This window comes from Arachis ipaensis, chromosome B05 (genome assembly GCF_000816755.2).
Source record: "Arachis ipaensis cultivar K30076 chromosome B05, Araip1.1, whole genome shotgun sequence".
In the NCBI taxonomy this organism is placed as follows: Eukaryota; Viridiplantae; Streptophyta; class Magnoliopsida; order Fabales; family Fabaceae; genus Arachis; species Arachis ipaensis.
In genome coordinates this window covers 149882270-149900536 of record NC_029789.2, presented here as the reverse complement: position 1 = coordinate 149900536, position 18267 = coordinate 149882270, and the positions used below count along the sequence as shown (strand labels likewise).

At 35.2% G+C, this 18267-nt stretch overlaps 1 long non-coding RNA gene across 1 annotated transcript; it reads right to left on the bottom strand.

The window, feature by feature from the left end:
* On the bottom strand, window positions 13115–15342 carry LOC110271668. The gene is made up of 4 exons (XR_002362227.1): window positions 14625–15342; window positions 13641–13967; window positions 13459–13529; window positions 13115–13367 (listed from the first exon to the last, which is right to left on the bottom strand). It is a non-coding gene; the product is annotated as an uncharacterized LOC110271668 (long non-coding RNA).

Sequence of the window (18267 nt, the reverse complement as noted above, 5' to 3'; positions counted from 1 at the left end):
CTAAGCCCTAAGCCCTAAGCCCTAAGCCCTAAGCCCTAAGCCCTAAGCCCTAAGCCCTAAACCCTAAGCCCTAAACCCTAAGCCCTAAACCCTAAACCCTAAACCCTAAGCCCTAAGCCCTAAGCCCTAAACCCTAAACCCTAAGCCCTAAGCCCTAAGCCCTAAGCCCTAAACCCTAAACCCAAAACCCTAAACCCAAAACCCAAAACCCTAAACCCTAAGCCCTAAACCCTAAGCCCTAAACCCTAAACCCAAAACCCTAAACCCAAAGCCCAAAACCCTAAACCCAAAACCCTAAACCCTAAACCCTAAACCCTAAACCCTAAACCCTACCCTAGACCCTAGACCCTAGACCCTAGACCCTAGACCCTAGACCCTAGACCCTAGACCCTAGACCCTAGACCCTAGACCCTAGACCCTAGACCCTAGACCCTAAACCCTAGACCCTAGACCCTAGACCCTAGACCCTAAACCCTAAACCCTAAACCCTAAACCCTAAACCCTAAACCCTAAACCCTAAACCCTAAAAAACTTTAAAAACCCTAGAAAACCCTAAAAAAAACCCTCAAAAATCCTAGAAAATCCTAAAAATCCCTAGAAAAACCCTAAAAAACTTAGAAAACCCTAGAAAAACTCTAGAAAATCCTAGAAAAGCGTAGAAAACCCTAGAAAACCCTAAAAAACCCTAGAAAAACCCTAGAAAACCTTAGAAAATCCTAGAAAAACCCTCGAAAACCCTAGAAAAACCTAGAAAACCCTAGAAAAACCTTCGAAAATCCTAGAAAATCCTAAAAAACCCTAGAAAACCCTAGAAAATCCTAGAAAATCCTCGAAAACCATAGAAATCCCTAAAAAATCCTTGATACCCATAGAAAATACTAGAAAAACCCTAAAAAACCCTCGAAAACCCTAGAAAACCCTAGAAAATCCTAGAAAACCCTAGAAAATCCTAGAAAACCCTAGAAAATCCTAGAAAACCCTAGAAAATCCTAGAAAACCCTAGAAAATCCTAGAAAACCCTAGAAAATCCTAGAAAACCCTAGAAAATCCTAGAAAACCCTAGAAAATCCTAGAAAACCCTAGAAAATCCTAGAAAACCCTAGAAAATCCTAGAAAACCCTAGAAAATCCTAGAAAACCCTAGAAAATCCTAGAAAACCCTAGAAAATCCTAGAAAACCCTAGAAAATCCTAGAAAACCCTAGAAAATCCTAGAAAACCCTAGAAAATCCTAGAAAACCCTAGAAAATCCTAGAAAACCCTAGAAAATCCTAGAAAACCCTAGAAAATCCTAGAAAACCCTAGAAAATCCTAGAAAACCCTAGAAAATCCTAGAAAACCCTAGAAAATCCTAGAAAACCCTAGAAAATCCTAGAAAACCCTAGAAAATCCTAGAAAACCCTAGAAAATCCTAGAAAACCCTAGAAAATCCTAGAAAACCCTAGAAAATCCTAGAAAACCCTAGAAAATCCTAGAAAACCCTAGAAAATCCTAGAAAACCCTAGAAAATCCTAGAAAACCCTAGAAAATCCTAGAAAACCCTAGAAAATCCTAGAAAAACCCTCGAAAATCCTAGAAAATACTAGAAAAATCTTAAAAGACCCTCGAAAAATACTAGAAAACTTTAAAAACCCTAGAAAACCTTAGAAAACCTTCAAAATCCCTAGAAAACCCTAGAAAAACCCTAGAAAACCTAGAAAACCCTAGAAAATCCTAGAAAAACCCTAGAAAATCCTAGAAAAGCATAGAAAACCCTAGAAAACCCTAAAAAACCCTAGAAAAACCCTAGAAAACCGTAGAAAATCCTAGAAAAACCCTCGAAAACCATAGAAAACTCTAAAAAACTCTCGAAAATCCGAGAAAATACTAGAAAAAACCTAAAAAACCCTCGATAACCCTAGAAAAAGCCTAGAAAAACCTAGGAAACCGTAGAAAACCCTAGAAAAACCCTCGAAAACCCTAGAAAATCCTAGAAAACCTTAGGAAAACTTAGAAAAGCATAGGAAATCCTAGAAAACCCTCGAAAACCATAAAAAACACTAAAAAACCCCAGAAAATACTAGAAAAACCCTAAAAAACCCCTCGAAAACCCTAGAAAAACCCTAGAAAATCCTAGAAAACCCTAGAAAAACCCTCAAAAACCCTAGAAAATCCTAGAAAACCCTAGAAAATCCTAGAAAACCTAGAAAACCATAGAAATCCCTAAAAAACTCTCGAAAACCCTAGAAAACCCTAAGAAAACCATAGAAAATCCTATAAATCCAAAGAAAACCCTAGAAAACCTAGAAAAACCCTCGAAAATTCTAGAAAATCGTAGAAAACCATAGAAAACACAAGAAAACTCCTAGAAAAACCTAAAAAAACCCTCAGAAATTCTTAGAAAATCCTAAAAAAACCCTCAGAAATCCCTAGAAATCCCTAAAAAATTCAAGAAAATCATAGAAAATCCTTGAAAATCATAGAAAACCCAAGAAAAACTCTAGAAAACCCTAGAAAATCCTAGAAAAACCCTCGAAAACCATAATAAACCCTAAAAAACTCTTGAAAACTCTAGAAAACCATAAGAAAACCATAGAAAACCCTATAAATCCATAGAAAACCCTAGAAAACCCTAGAAAAACCCTAGAAAATCCTAGAAAAGCGTAGAAAACCCTAGAAAATTCCTAGAAAACCCTCATAAATCCCTAGAAAACCCTAAAAAACACTTGAAAATCCTAGAAAACCCAAGAAAACCCTAGAAAACCTTAGAAAATCCTAGAAAAATTCTCGAAAACCATAGAAAACCCTAAAAAACTCTCAAAAATCCTAGAAAAAACTAGAAAAATCCTGAAAAACCCTCGAAAACCCTAAAAAAACCCTCGACAACCCTAAAAACCCTAGAAAATTCTAGAAAACCCTAGAAAAACCCTAGAAAATCCTAGAAAACCCTAGAGAACCCTAGAAAATCCTAGAAAAATCCTAAAAAATCCTAGAAAAGCCTAGAAAACCAAAGAAAACTCCTAGAAAAACCTAGAAAATCCTAGAATACCCTCAGAAATCCCTAGAAAACCCAAAAAAACCTTAGAAAACCTTAGAAAATCCGAGAAAAACCCTCAAAAACCATAGAAAACCCTAAAAAACCCTCGAAAATCCTTGAAAATACTAGAAAAACCCTAAAAACCATCGAAAACCCTAGAAAAACCCTAGAAAACTTTAAAAAACCCTAGAAAACCATAGAAAAACCCTCGAAAACCCTAGAAAATCCTAGAAAACCCTAGAAAAACCTAGAAAACCTTAGAAAAACCGTAGAAAACCCTAAAAAATCCTAACAAACCCTAGAAAATCCTAGAAAAACCCTAGAAAACTTTAGAAAGTCCTAAAAAACCCTCAAAAACCATAGAAAACCCTAAAAAACTCTCGAAAATCCAAGACAATTCTAGAAAAACTAGAAAAAACCCTTGAAAACCCTATAAAAACCCTAAAAACTTTAAAAACCCTAGAAAACCCTAAAAAACCCCAAAAATCCTAGAAAATCCTAGAAAAACCCTAAAAACCTAGAAAACCCTAGAAAAACCCTAGAAAATCCTAGAAAAGCGTAGAAAACCCTAGAAAACACTAAAAAACCCTAGAAAAACCCTAGAAAACCTTAGAAAATCCTAGAAAAATCCTCGAAAACCCTAGAAAAACCTAGAAAACCCTAGAAACCCATAGAAAACCATAGAAAAACCCTAAAAAACCCTAGAAAATCCTAGAACACCCTAGAGAATCCTAGAAAACCCTCGAAAACCATAGAAATCCCTAAAAAACCCTTGAAAACCCTAGAAAATACTAGAAAAATCCTAAAAAACCCTTGAAAACCCTAGAAAAACTTGGAAAATCTTAGAAAACCCTAGAAAAACCCTCAAAAACCCTAGAAAATCCTAGAAAACACTAGAAAAACCTAGAAAAACCCTCGAAAACCATAGAAAACCCTAAAAAACTCTCGAAAACCCTAGAAAACCCTAAGAAAACTATAGAAAACCCTATAAATCCAAAGAAAACCCTAGAAAAACCCTCGAAAATCCTAGAAAATCGTAGAAAACCATAGAAAACACAAGAAAACTCCTAGAAAAACCTAAAAAACATTAGAAATCCCTAAAAAATCCAACAAAATCATAGAATATCCTTGAGAATCCTAGAAAACCCAAGAAAAACCTAGAAAAACCCTAGAAAATCTTAGGAAATCCTAAAAAAACCCTCGAAAACCATAGAAAACCCTAAAAAACCCTCGAAAATCCTAGAAATATTAGAAAAACCCTAAAAACCCTCGAAAACCCTAGAAAAACGCTAGAAAAACCTAGAAAACCCTAGAAAACCCTAGAGAAACCCTCGAAAACCCTAGAAAACCCTAGAAAATCTTAGAAAAACCCTAGAAAATCCTAGAAAAGCGTAGAAGCTCATAGAAAACCCTAGAAAACTCCTAGAAAATCCTAGAATACCCTCAGAAATCGCTAGAAAACCCTAGAAAACCCCTAGAAAATCTTAGAAAATCCGAGAAAAACCCTCGAAAACCATAGAAAACCCTAAAAAACCCTCGAAAATCCTAGAAAATACTAGAACAACTCTAAAAAACCCTCGAAAAATCCTAGAAAACTTTAAAAACCCTAGAAAACCTTAGAAAAACCCTCAAAAACCCTAGAAAACCCTAAAAAAACCCTAGAAAACCTAGAAAATCCTAGAAAAACCCTAGAAAATCCTAGAAAAGCGTAGAAAACCCTAGAAAATCCTAGAAAACCCTAAAAAACCCAAGAAAACCCCAGAAAAACCCTAGAAAACCGTAGAAAATCCTAGAAAAACCCTCGAAAATCATAGAAAACCCTAAAAAACTCTCGAAAATCCTAGAAATTACTAGAAAAATCCTCAAAAACCCTAGAAAAAGCCTAGAAAAACCTAGGAAACCCTAGAAAAACCCTCGAAAACCCTAGAAAATCCTAGAAAACCCTAGAAAAGCCTAGAGAATCCTAGAAAACCCTCGAAAACCATAGAAAACCCTAAAAAATCCCAGAAAATACTAGAAAAATCCTAAAAAACCCTCGAAAACCCTAGAAAAACCCTAAAAATCCTAGAAAACCTTAGAAAATCCTAGAAAATCCTAGAAAAACCATCGAAAACCATAGAAAACCCTAAAAACTCTCGAAAACCCTAGAAAACCCTAAAAAAATCCTCAAAAATGCTAGAAAATCGTAGAAAACCATAGAAAACACAAGCAAAATTCCTAGAAAAACCTAAAAAACCCTCAGAAATCCCTAGAAAACCTTAAAAAATCCTCAGAAATCTCTAGAAATCCCTAAAAATCCAAGAAAATCATAGAAAATCCTTGAAAACCATAGAAAACCCTAAAAAACCATCGAAAACCCTAGAAAACCCTAGAAAACCCTAGATAATACTAGAAAAACCCTCGAAAATCCTAGAAAGTCCTGGAAAACCCGAGAAAACCCTAGAAAAACCCTCGAAAACCCTAGAAAATCCTAGGAAATCCTAGAAAACCATAGAAAATCCTAGAAAAGACCTCGAAAACCATAGAAAACCCTAAAAAACTCGCGAAAACCATAGAAAACACTAAGAAAACCATCGAAAACCCTATAAATCCAAAGAAAACCCTACAAAATCCTAGAAAAACCCTCGAAAACCCTAGAAAACCCTAGAAAATCCTAGAAAAATCCTCAAAAACCATAGAAAACCCTAAGAAAACCATAGAAAACCCTATAAATCCATAGAAAACCCTAGAAAATCCTAGAAAATCCTAGAAAAACCCTAGAAAATCGTAGAAAACCATCAAAAATTCTAGAAAACCCCTAGAAAACCCTAGAAAATCCAAGAAAACGCTAAAAAACCCTCGAAAACTCTAGAAAAACCCTAGAAAACCTAAGAAAATACCAGAAAAACCCTAAAAAACCCTCGAAAACCCTAGAAAAACCCTCGAAAACTCTAGGAAATCCTAGAAAACCTTAGAAAAACCCTCGAAAACCATAGAAAACCCTATAAATCCATAGAAAACCTTGAAAATCCTAGAAAATCCTAGAAAACCCCTAGAAATCCTAGATAATCGTAGAAAACCATAGAGAACCCTACAAAACCCCTAGAAAATGCTAAAAAACTCAAGAAAACCCCAGATAACCCTAAAAAATTCTAGAAAACCCTAGAAAAGCCCAGAAAAACCCCAGAAAACCCTAGAAAATCCTAGAAAAACCCTCGAAAACCATAAAAAACCCTAAGAAAACCATAGAAAACTCTATAAATCCATAGAAAATCCTAGAAAATCCTAGAAAAACTCTAGAAAATCCTAGAGAATCGTAAAAAACCATAGAAAACCCTAGAAACCCCAAGAAAACCCTAGAAAATCCTAGAAAACCCCAGCAAAACCCCTGAAAATCCTAGAAAACCCTAGAAAATCCTAAAAAACCCTCGAAAACCATAGAAAACCATAGAAAAACCCTAGAAAACCCTAGAAAACAACTAGAAAAACCTAGAAAACCCAAGAATACCCTCAGAAATCTCTAGAAAACCCAAGAAAATCCTAGAAAATCCTAGAAAAACACTCGAAAACCATAGAAAACCCTAAAAAACCCTCGAAAACCCTAGAAAAACCCTAGAAAATCCCAGATAATACTAGAAAAACCCTAAAAAACCCTCGAAAATCTTAGAAAACCCTAGATAGTCCTAGAAAACCCCAGAAAACCCTAGAAAAACCCTCGAAAACCCTAGAAAACACTAGAAAATCCTAGAAAAATCCTCAAAAACCATAGAAAACCCTAAGAAAACAATAGAAAACCCTATAAATCCATAGAAAACCCAAAAAAATCCTAGAAAAACCCTAGAAAATCGTAGAAAACTATAGAAAATCCTAGAAAACCTCTAGAAAACCCTAGAAAACCCAAGAAAACCCTAAAAAACCCTCGAAAATCCTAGAAAAACCCTAGAAAATCCAAGAAAAACACTAAAAAAACCCTCGAAAACCCTAGAAAAATCCTAGAAAACCCTAGAAAATCCAAGAAAACCCTAGAAAACCCAAGAAAAAACCTCGAAAACTCTAGAGAATCCTAGAAAACCCTAAAAAAACCCTCGAAAACCATAGAAAACCTTTAAAATCCTAGAAAATCCTAGAAAAATCCTAAAAATCCTATATAATCGTAGAAAACCATAGAGAATCCTACAAAACCCCTAGAAAATCCTAGAAAACCTAAGAAAACCCCAGAAAACCCTAAGAAACCCTAGAAAACCCCAGAAAAACTCTAGAAAACCGTAGAAAATCCTAGAAAATCCTAGAAAAACCCTATAAATCCTTAGAAAACCCTAAGAAAACCCTATAAATCCCTAGAAAACCCTAAGAAAAACTTATAAATCCATAGAAAACCCTAAGAAAACCTTAGAACACCCTATAAATCCATAGAAAACCCTAGAAAATCCTAAAAAAACAATAGAAAATCCTAGAGAATCGTAGAAAACCATAGAAAACCCTAGAATACCCCTGGAAAACCCTAGAAACCCCAAGAAAACCCTAGAAAACCCTATAAATCCATAGAAAATCTTGAAAATCCTAGAAAATCTTAGAAAACCCCTGAAATCCTAGATAATCGTAGAAAACCATAGAGAACCCTACAAAACCCCTAGAAAACCCTAGAAAACCCAAGAAAACCCCAGAAAACCCTAAGAAACCCTAGAAAATCCTAGAAAACCCCAGAAAAACCCCAGAAAACCGTAGAAAATCCTAGAAAAACCCTATAAATCCTTAAAAAACCCTAAGAAAACCCTATAAATCCCTAGAAAACCCTAAGAAAACCTTATAAATCCATAGAAAACCCTAAGAAAACCTTAGAAAACCCTATAAATCCATAGAAAACCCTAGAAAATCCTAAAAAAACACTAAAAAATCCTAGAGAATCGTAGAAAACGATAGAAAACCTTAGAATACCCCTAGAAAACCCTAGAAACCCCAAGAAAACCCTAAAAAATCCCAGAAAAACCTCAGAAAATCCTAGAAAACCCTAGAAAATCCTAAAAAAGCCTCGAAAACCATAGAAAACCCTAAGAAAACTATAGAAAACCCTATAAATCCATAGAAAATTCTAGAAAAACCCTAGAAAATCCTAGAAAAACCTAGAAAACCCTAGAATACCCTCAGAAATCCCTAGAAAACCCAAGAAAATCCTAGAAAACCCTAGAAAAACACTCGAAAACCATAGATAATACTAGAAAAACCCTAAAAAATCCTCGAAAATCCTAGAAAACCCTAAAGAGTCCTAGAAAACCCCAGAAAACCTTAGAAAAACCCTCGAAAACCCTAGAAAATCCTAGAAAACCCTAGAAGATCCTAGAAAAGACCTCAAAAACCATAGAAAACCCTAAAAAACTCTCAAAAATCGTAGAAAACCCTAAGAAAATCATAGAAAACCCTATAAATCCAAAGAAAACCCTACAAAATCCTAGAAAAACCCTCGAAAACCATAGAAAACCCTCGAAAACCTTAGAAAACGCTAAAAAACCCTCGAAAAACCTAGAAAAACCATAGAAAACCCAAGAAAATACTAGAAAAACCCTAAAAAACCCTCGAAAACCCTAGCAAATCCTAGGAAATCATAGAAAACCCTAGAAAAACCCTCGAAAACTCTAGAAAATTCTAGAAAACCTTAGAAAAACCCTCGAAAACCATAGAAAACCCTATAAATCCATAGAAAACCTTGAAAATCCTAGAAAACCCCTAGAAAATCCTAGATAATCGTAGAAAACCATAGAGAACCCTACAAAACCCCTAAAAAACCCAAGAAAACCCCAGAAAACCCTAAAAAACCCCAGAAAATCCTAGAAAATCCTAGAAAAATCTTCAAAAACCATAGAAAACCCTAAGAAAACCTTAGAAAACCCTATAAATCCATAGAAAACCCTAGAAAATCCTAGAAAAACCCTAGAAAATCCTAGAGAATCGTAAAAAACAACAGAAAACCTTAAACCCTAAACCCTAGAAAATCCTAGAAAATCGTAGAAAACCATAGAAAACCCTAGAAAAACCTAAAAAACTCCTAGAAAAACCTAGAAAACCCTAGAATACCCCCAGAAATCCCTAGAAATCCCAAGAAAATCTTAGAAAACCCTAGAAAAACACATGAAAACCATAGAAAACCCTAAAAAATCATCGAAAACCCTAGTAAAACCCTAGATAATACTAGAAAAATCCTAAAAAACCCTCGAAAACCCTAGAAAGTCCTAGAAAACCCCAGAAAACCCTAGAAAAACCCTCGAAAACCCTAGAAAATCCTAGAAAAGACCTTGAAAACCATAAAAAACCTTAAAAACTCGCAAAAACTGTAGAAAACACTAAGAAAACCATCGAAAACCCTATAAATCCAAAGAAAACCCTACAAAATCCTAGAAAAACCCTCGAAAACCCTAGAAAACACTAGAAAATCTTAGAAAAATCCTCGAAAACCATAGAAAACCCTAAGAAAACCATAGAAAACCCTATAAATCCATAGAAAACCCTAGAAAATCCTAGAAAAACTATAGAAAATCGTAGAAAATCGTAGAAAACCATAGAAAATCCTAGAAAACCCCTAGAAAACCCTAGAAAACCCAAGAAAACGGTAAAAAACCCTCAAAAACTCTAGAAAAACCCTAGAAAACCCTCGAAAACTCTAGAAAAACCCTAAAAAACCCTCGAAAACCCTAGAAAAACCCTCGAAAACCATAGAAAACGCTATAAATCCATAGAAAACCATGAAAATCCTGGGAAATCCTAGAAAACACCTAGAAATCCTAGATAATCGTAGAAAACCTTAAAGAACCCTACAAAACCCCTAGAAAACCCTAAAAAACCCAAGAAAATCCCAGAAAATCCTAAAAAACCCTAGAAAACCCTAGAAAACCCCAGAAAAATCCCAAAAAACCCTAGAAAATCCTAGAAAATCCTAGAAAAACCTTCGAAAACCATAGAAAACCCTAAGAAAACCTTAGAAAACCCTATAAATACATAGAAAACTCTAGAAAATCTTAGAAAAACCTTAGAAAATCCTAGAGAATCGTAAAAAACCACAGAAAATCCTAGAATACCCCTAGAAAATCCTAGAAACCCCAAGAAAACCTAGAAAACCCTAGAAAAACCCCAGAAAATCCTAGAAAACCCTAGAAAATCCTAAAAAACCCTCGAAAACCATAGAAAACCCTAAGAAAACTATAGAAAACCCTATAAATCCATAGAAAACCATAGAAAAACCCTAGAAAATCCTAGAAAATCGTAGAAAACCATAGAAAACTCTAGAAAATTCTAGAAAACTCATAGAAAAACCTAGAAAACCCTAGAACACTCTCAGAAATCTCTAGAAAACCCAAGAAAATCCTAGAAAACCCTAGAAAAACACTCGAAAACCATAGAAAACCCTAAAAAACCCTCGAAAACCATAGAAAACCCCTAGAAAATCCTAGATGATACTAGAAAAACCTTAAAAAAACCCTCGAAAACCCTAGAAAACCCTAGATAGTCCTAGAAAATCTCAGAAAACCCTAGAAAAACCCTAGAAAACCCTAGATAATCCTAGAAAACCCTAGAAAATCCTAGAAAAGACGTCGAAAACCATAGAAAACCCTAAAAAACTCTCGAAAACCATAGAAAACCCTAAGAAAACACTATAAATCCAAAGAAAACCCTCGAAAACCATAGAAAACCCTAGAAAATCCTAGAAAAATCCTCGAAAACCATAGAAAACCCTAAGAAAACCATAGAAAACCCTATAAATCCATAGAAAACCCTAGAAAATCCTAGAAAATCTTAGAAAAACCCTAGAAAATCGTAGAAAATCATAGAAAACCATTGAAAATCCTAGAAAACAACTAGAAAACCCTAGAAAACCCAAGAAAACCCTAACTAGAAAACCTTAGAAAAACCCTCGAAAACTCTAGAGAATCCTAGAAAACCCTAGAAAAACCCTCGAAAACCATAGAAAACCCTATAAATCCATAGAAAACCTTGAAAATCCTAGAAAATCCTAGAAAAACCTTAGAAAATTCTAGATAATCGTAGAAAACCATAGAGAACCCTACAAAACCCCTAGAAAACCCTAGAAAACCCAAGAAAACCCCAGAAAACCCTAGAAAACCCCAGAAAAACCCCAGAAAACCCTAGAAAATCCAAGAAAAACCCACGAAAACCATAAAAAACCCTAAGAAAACCTTAGAAAACCCTATAAATCCATAGAAAACCCTAGAAAATCCTAGAAAAACCCTAGAAAATCCTAGAGAATCGTAGAAAACCATAGAAAACCCTAGAATACCCCTAGAAAACCTTAGAAACCCCAAGAAAATCCTAGAAAACCCCAGAAAAACCCCAGAAAATCCTAGAAAACCTTAGAAAATCCTAGAAAAATCTTAGAAAATCCAAGAAAATCGTAGAAAACCATAGAAAACCCTAAAAAACCCTAGAAAACTCCTAGAAAAACCTAGAAAACCCTAGAATACCCTCAGAAATCCCTAGAAAACCGAAGAAAATCCTAGAAAACTCTTGAAAAACATTCGAAAACCATAGAAAACCTTAAAAAACCCTCGAAAACCCTAGAAAACCCTAGAGAGTCCTAGAAAACCCTAGAAAAACCCTCGAAAATCCTAGAAAATCCTAGAAAATTCTAGAAAACCCTAGAAAATCCTAGAAAAGACCTAGAAAACCATTGAAAACCCTAAAAAACTCTCGAAAACCGTAGAAAACCCTAAGAAAACCATAGAAAACCAAAGAAAACCCTACAAAATACTAGAAAAACCCTCGAAAACCATAGAAAACCCTAAGAAAACCATAGAAAATCCTATAAATCCATAGAAAACCCTAGAGAATCCTAGAAAATTCTAGAAAAACCCTAGAAAATCCTAGAAAATCGTAGAAAAACCCCAGAAATCCCTAGAAAACCCTAGAAAATCCTAGAAAAACCCTCGAAAATCATAGAAAACCCTAAGAAAACCATAGAAAACCCTATAAATCCATAGAAAACCATAGAAAAACCCTAGAAAATCCTAGAAAATCGTAGCAAACCATCGAAAACCCTAGAAAAACCTAGAATACCCTCAGAAATCCCTGGAAAGCCCTAGAAAACCCAAGAAAATCCTAGAAAACCCAAGAAAATCCTAAAAAAATACTCGAAAACCATAAAAAACCCTCGAAAACCCTAGAAAAACCCTAGAAAATCATAGAAAATACTAGAAAAACCCTAAAAAACCCTCGACAACTCTAGAAAACCCTAGAAAACCAAAGAAAATCCTAGAAAACCCTCGAAAACCATAGAAAACCTTAAAAAACTCTCGAAAACCCTAGAAAACCCTAAGAAAACCATAGAAAACCCTAAGAAAACCATAGAAAACCCTATAAATCTAAAGAAAACCCTAGAAAATTCTAGAAAAACCCTCGAAAATCCTAGAAAATCATAGAAAACTATAGAAAACCCTAGAAAATCCTAGAAAACCCTTGAAAATCCTAGAAAACCCAAGAAGAACCCTAGAAAACACTAGAAAATCCTAGAAAAACTCTCGAAAACCATAGAAAACCTAAAAAAACTCTCGAAAACCCTAAGAAAACCGTAGAAAACCCTATAAATCCATAGAAAACCCTAGAAAACCCTAGAAAAACCCAAGAAAATCCTAGAAAAGCGTAGAAAACCGTAAAACATGCTAGAAAACCCTAGAAAACTCCTAAAAAAACCTAGAAAACCCTCAGAAATCCCTAGAAAACCCAAAAAAACCCAAGAAAATCTTCGAAAACCCTTAAAAATCCTAGAAAATCAAAGAAAACCCCAGAAAACCCTAAAAACCCTAGAAAACCCCAGAAAAACTCAGGAAAACCCTAAAAAACCCTAGAAAATCCTAGAAAAACCCTCGAAAACCATAGAAAACCCTAAGAAAACCATAGAATACCCTATAAATCCATAGAAAACTAGGGCTGCACACGGATCGGATATAGGCTAAAATTCTATCCGATCCGCACTGCTCCCATCGGATCGGATCGGATACCATATCCGCGTTTTTTTAGGTCGGATCGGATATCGGATATATCCGTGTAATAAAAGATTTGTTTTAAGGCCCTGTTTTTTTCTGTTTTTGAAAAAAATGTCCATAAATATCATAAAATTAAAAATTAAAAATAAAACAGCAACTTAGCAATTAAAAATTAAAAATACAATAATTTATGACAACACTTGGTAAAACAACACATCAAATCAATAATTTAACATACTAAAACAGCAACTCAACAATTCAGCACACTAAATCATACTAAAACAGCAATTCCAGCATACTAAAAACACTAAAACAGCAACTCAACAAGTTCCAATTGACACATCTCTTCCAGTCTTCCAATTGACACTATATCAGCAAGCATTCATTCCTATTAAGAAATAACAAGTGAGAAAAATTAGTAAAACATGTTAGAATAATAAATTATTATATACCAATACAGTACAAGCACCATTGAATACCTAAGATGGTTGATGAGATTGCATTCCACTTTGAACTTCAGGATCTCCGACACTAGTAACTCCAGAAAATTCTATTCAATTCAACAATAACAAAATATGTCATGGTATGTCAATGCTCTAAAATGAAAGACAAAAAATGAATAATAATTAATAAAATACAAATGAACTAATTCATTATATACCTGAATTTAACAGCGGCATCTCCTTCATCAAGCTCAACCAATATCTTAGCAGGCTTCAACCAATTTTGAGTGCAAATTAACGCCTCTATAGTGGTGGGACTCAAACAACTGCGATAAGGGTCAAGGACACGACCTCCCGTGCTAAAAACTGACTCAGATGCCACAGTAGAAACAGGAATGGCTAATATATCTCTAGCCATGCAAGAGAGAACACGATACCTCAAAGTCTTTCCTCTCCACCACCTCAATATATCAAATCCACTAAAATCTTCCGCCACTTCATCTTCCAATTAAACCTTTAAACCATATAAACCCTCAGTGCCATATCTGTTTACAGTTGAATAAACCATTTAAATTTACAGATTTTATTACATAATAACAATATAACACAATGATTCAAGTACTTTAAAATAAGCCATAACACTATATCAGTTTACAAATATTAATATTATTATCATTATAAGAACAAACAATGAAATCAAACCATATCCTTCATAGGGTCTATGGATAGAGACAGCAAATGGGAAATCACATGGTATTGTCTTCAAGGATTACTTAATTACTTGACATTTGAGATATGAATCCAACATTTTTCCCACCATCAGAAATAAAGTTTACAAATTACATCCCATATCTAATAACTAAATTGAAAATATTAGAATTCAGGCCACCATAGTTGACACCTTCAGAAAGAGACTTTACAAGGAATAAGTTAATAATTATGTAGCCAAAGTAATGCTTAATTTCTATCTTCCAAATTGGCTCAAAACATATCATTGGTTCTCTATTATCTGATGCAATACTTCTTCGATCTATTGATCATGAAATGAAGTTGGTTGCTCTTAAATAAAGGACTACATTTTGTGAAAATCACTAGTAATTTGAAGTCATGAAGTATTTTCCTAAAAATAGCCAACAATTTCATCAATTATTAAAATAATTTTAAAAAGAGAAAATAAAATAAAATTAATTTACCCATAATACCTGATCAGTTGAAGAGCCGAGAGCAAAAACGATGGAGAAGAAGGACGGCTGGTCTGACTCTGACAGATTCACGAAGCTGCTTGGAGAGAACAAGAAATGATGAACGCGACCGTGAGCGTTGGAGGAGGTGACCGCACTACTGGAGGAGACCACCGACCGTGAGCGCTGCGCTAGTGAAGAACGCGACATATGAAGAACGCCTATGGAGAACGACGCGACCGCCGTCCACCGCGTCGATGGAGGAGGCAACGACCGTGTAGCTGGAGCCTGGAAGAACAGTAAATAATGATCTTAGGAGACGGTGATGGACAGCGAACACTAGTGATAGAGCAAGGCAGAGCCGATCAGAGAGGAGAAGGAGAGCCAGAGTTTGAGAGTCTGAGTAAGTGAGTGAGGATCTGAGATTGAGAGGAGAGTCCAGAGTTCAGACTTCAGAGAGTGAAAAAGGTGAGGAGCGCCGTAATGAGGGATTTAGGGTTAGGTCACAACTCACAATAACATAACATTAGCTATTTATATGATGGGTCATGTGCGGATCTATGCGGATCTGCGGATCGGATCCGCGGGTATCACTGCCAAATCCGCGATCCGATCCTACCACAGTGCGGATCGGATCTGATCCGATCCGATGACTCTGCGGATCGGATAATATCCGCGAAATTCGGATCGGATGCGGATAATTACCGCGGATCTGCGGATATTATCCGATCCATGTGCAGCCCTATAGAAAACCCTATAAATCCATAGAAAACCTTGAAAATCTTAGAAAAATACTAGAAAATCCTAGATAATCGTAGAAAACCATCGAAAACCCTATAAAACCCTAAAAACCTAGAATACCCTCAGAAATCCCTAGAAAGCCCTAGAAAACCCAAGAAAATCCTAGAAAACCCAAGAAAATCCTAAAAAAACTACTCGAAAAGAATAGAAAACCCTAAAAAACCCTCGAAAACCCTAGAAAAACCCTAGAAAACCATAGAAAATACTAGAAAAACCCTAAAAAACCCTCGACAACTCTAGAAAATCCTAGAAAACCCTAGAAAATCCTAGAAAACCCTAAGAAAACCATAGAAAACCCTATAAATCTAAAGAAAACCCTAGAAAATCCTAGAAAAACCATCGAAAATCCTAGAAAATCATAGAAAACTATAGAAAACCCTAGAAAACCCTCAGAAATCTCTAAAAAACCCTAAAAAACCCAAGAAAATCATAGAAAACCCTTGAAAATCCTAGAAAACCCAAGAAGAACCCTAGAAAACACTAGAAAGTCCTAGAAAAACTCTCGAAAACCATAGAAAACCCAAAAAAAACTCTCGAAAACCCAAGAAAACCCTAAGAAAACCATAGAAAACCCTATAAATCCATAGAAAACCCAAGAAAACCCTAGAAAAACCCAAGAAAATCCTAGAAAAGCGTAGAAAACCATAAAACATGCTAGAAAACCCTAGAAAACTCCTAGAAAAACTTAGAAAACCCTCAGAAATTCCTAGAAAACTCTAAAAAACCCAAGAAAATCTTCGAAAACCCTTAAAAATTCTAGAAAATCCAAGAAAACCCCAGAAAACCCTAAAAAACCCTAGAAAGCCCTAAAAAACCCCAAAAAAACTCAGAAAAACCCTAAAAAACCCTAAAAAATCCTAGAAAAACCCTCGAAAACCATAGAAAACCCTAAGAAAACCATAGAAAACCCTATAAATCCATAGAAAACCCTAGAAAATTCTAGAAAATCCTAGAAAAACCGTAGAAAATCCTAGAAAATCGTAGAAAACATAGAAAACCCTAGAAAATCCCTAGAAAACCCTAAAAAACCCAAGAAAACCATAGAAAATCATAGAAAACCCCAGAAAATCTTAGAAAACCCTAGAAAATTCTAGAAAAACCCTTGAAAACCATAGAAAATCCTATAAATCCATTGAAAACCCAAGAAAAACCCTAGAAAATCCTAAAAAATCGTAGAAAACCATAGAAAACCCTAGAAAACTCCTAGAAAAACACTCAAAAATCCTAAAAAACCCTAGAAAATACTAGAAAAACCCTAAAAAACCCTCAAAACCCTAGAAAAACCCTAGAAAACCCTAGAAAAACCCTCGAAAACTCTAGAAAATCCTAAAAAAACCTAGAAAACCCTAAAAATTCCTAGAAAAACCCTCGAAAACCATAGAAAACCCTAAAAAACTCTCGAAAACCCTAGAAAACCCTAAGAAAACAATAGAAAACCCTATAAATCCAAAGAAAACCCTAGAAAATCCTAGGAAAACCCTCGAAAACCATAGAAAACCCTATAAATCCATAGATAACCCTAGAAAATCCAAGAAAATCCTAGAAAAACCCTAGAAAATCCTAGAAAATCGTAGAAAACCATAGAAAACCCAAGAAAACCCTAGAAAACCATAGAAAACCCCCTAGAAAACCCCAGAAAACCCTAGAAAAACCCTCGAAAACCATAGAAAAACCCTCGAAAACCATAGAAAACCCTATAAATCCATAGAAAACCCTAAAAAAACCCTAGAAAATCCTAGAAAATCGTAGAAAACCATAGAAAAGCCTATAAAACTCTAGAAAACTCCTAGAAAAACCTAGAAAACCGTAGAATACCCTCAGAAATCCCTAGAAAACCCAAGAAAATCCTAGAAAACCCTCGAAAATACTAGAGAAACACTCGAAAACCATAGAAAACTCTAAAAAACCCTCGAGAACCCTAAACCCTAGACCCTAGACCCCTAGACCCCTAGACCCTGGACCCTAAACCCTGGACCCTGGACCCTGGACACTAAACCGCCTTTATATATTATAAAAAAATTAAAATTGGTATGTCCACATCTTCGCATGATATCCTTTATCTATGTCAATGACTCAATGTGCGTACTTCATAGGTAAGAAACATGGCCAATAATCCTGATTATATCATGTAAGAACAACAATAACAGTTAAACAGAAATTCAATTAACCAAAAAATGTAGGTCACCTGCCATGAATGTACTTAATTTCAGGTAACAATAATTTTAGCATTAAATAGGTGAATGTTTTGCACAAGGATACTCGCAACTTTTTTATTGCTTGATCTTTGACAGAAATTAAAATAGGAGTAAATACTAAATAGCTATCGGCGTTTGGCATTTTGAGCAACTCACAGCACTTACCATTGCAGGTCTAATTTTGAATATATCTCCACTGCTATAATAATATTAACACAAAATGGTATTCAGCTGAATGGGAACTGAACGAGACAACGCTGCATTTTTTACTTCCAAGCATACACTGTCAGACTCATGGTAAGCATACATCCCAAACAGTGACATTTCCCGACTTTCAAATACTCAACAATATAAGGAGACACGAACAGTGTAAGGTCAAGCCCACCAACATGCTTAACCATGCCACTCTGTTTCAGTAAATAACCATGTCAACGAGGTCTGTAATGTAACATTGTTTTTCCTTCATTGCGCACGCTACCTTGGGCAAAAACTGGATCTTTCTGTTAAATTTAATGATTAATTTATCTCAATACAAAGAAGTTCCATAAAGAACATTCAAGTAGTTCCATAAATAAAATTTAAGTAGTCCTTTTAACGAACCTTACAAGTCGCTAAGCCTTTGGTTGACCTGAATTAGTTGTGGATGATATACCAAATGACGGTCACAG